We start from the raw sequence: 1,795 nt of genomic DNA, 5'->3' as shown, positions 1-1,795 counted from the left end.
AAAGAAATATTATTGACACTCTCAAGTGTTACTAGGTAAATAGCATTAACAGCCTTGTTTTTTTTAAAAAAAAGGAATCTATTTACATGAAAAGAAGATAGTTCCAAAATAAGGCCGTTCTGAATAGATGAACATTGTGGTTGTTTTTAAAATGACTTCTTAAAACACACACATGCATACACATTCAGGAATGGAAATAGTGAGTGGAGTGAAAATGAGAAAGTATCTCAATAGATCTACCGCTTTTAAGCCGCCAAGTCAGACTGCAGCTCCTGCTGGAGGAAGGATGGTTTTCTTCATGCATTTTCAAGCATGAAGCACTTGTGCGAACGAAGCTCAGCCTACACAGTAATACCTTGTTCCTCAGAAACAAACTGACTCAAGTTACCCTTCCCCCAATCTGATGGGATGCATTGCTTTTCAAATGCTAATTAATCAGGCCCACTATAGAGGTGGAAGGATTGACCTAAACATTTGACGGAAGAGTTCCCTTGTGGTGCAGCTGAAGGTTCCAGAGCTGTCACTGCAGTGGCTCATGTTACTGCTGTGGTGCAAGTTCAATCCCTGGCCCAGGAACTCCCACAAGCTGTGGGCACAGCCTCCCCACTCCTCTCCAAAAAAAGGATGGGGAAAGAGAAATAGAGAAAGTAATTTTTTTTAAAGTAGACCCCAAGCAAAAATGCCTACACATAAATACTTAGACACTTAATAACCAAACAGAAAGGAAGTCTTCCCTCCCCCAACTCCCAAGGACAAGATCTTTACTTGTCTGTAGTGACACAAAGATCTGCTTTACGGTGCAGCGGGATAGAGAAGTAGATGGAGGCAGGCAGAAAACAAGTTTATTAAATAACAGAAGTTCCTGCTGAGGATGTGGTCCATCTTCAGTCAGGATTAGTAAACAGTCGCTCAGGGGCCATTGTAAACAGTTGCTTAGTGAACAATTGCTTGATTTCAGGTCAAATCCCGGATGCTAGGGATGCAGATGGTCTCTGCCTTCCAGGGCCTCCCTCACTCCTGTGAGGTCTAGAGTCAACCCCAGACATTTCAGTCCTCAGCTCAATGCTGCCACCCCTGCACCTTACTCATTCAAAGCAAAATAAATCTGAATGCAGGAGTAAATACATTGGGGTACTTTTTTTTTTTTTTTCAAATAAATACATGCAAATAGAGTTCTCAGGATAAGTACTGTTTGTTCTGTCATCACAAAGGTACAAAGTCCATCTCACCACCACTCTTCTTAACAACTCATGTTTACACAGCACTTCACAATTTACAAAGTGTTTTCACACCCCCATCACATGTGTTCCTTCTCACAGCCCTGTGAGGATGTTATGTCACCTTCATTTCAAAGATAGGAAAGTAACCTCTTTAGTAGTAAATATGAGCCTCCGAGTTGTATTTTCTGATTTTAAACCAGAAAATTCCCCTTCTGCTATGGTTGTATTTTAACAACCACTCTACCATTCTGATAGAATACATACAAAACCTGTGGCACAGTTTAACTGACAAAATTATGCCACTTAGTAGTTAAGTGAACTGCAATCCAAACTCATGTTCCTTAACATTCAGGCTTTTTCCTGTAACTGAGCCAAGCCACCAATTTTGCCTTGGGCCAATTGAAAGGATCAAAATATTCTTTGTGGAATGAAAAAAAAAAAACGTAGGTGAAACCAAAATAGCTGGAAAATTCAACCTATCACTTGAAATGAGAGCAAAATTTAAAATCTTACTTTTTTTTTTTTAAACGTGTATGGCTTTTATTTAAAAATTTTTTTTTCATTTTAAATTATTT

Source organism: Sus scrofa, chromosome 9 (assembly GCF_054392235.1).
Source record: "Sus scrofa isolate SSC_HxYL_T2T_F1_AM1 chromosome 9, Sscrofa_HxYL_maternal_Yorkshire_Landrace_v2.0, whole genome shotgun sequence".
NCBI classification, from domain to species: Eukaryota; Metazoa; Chordata; class Mammalia; order Artiodactyla; family Suidae; genus Sus; species Sus scrofa.
Note: the sequence above shows the minus strand (reverse complement) of the source record.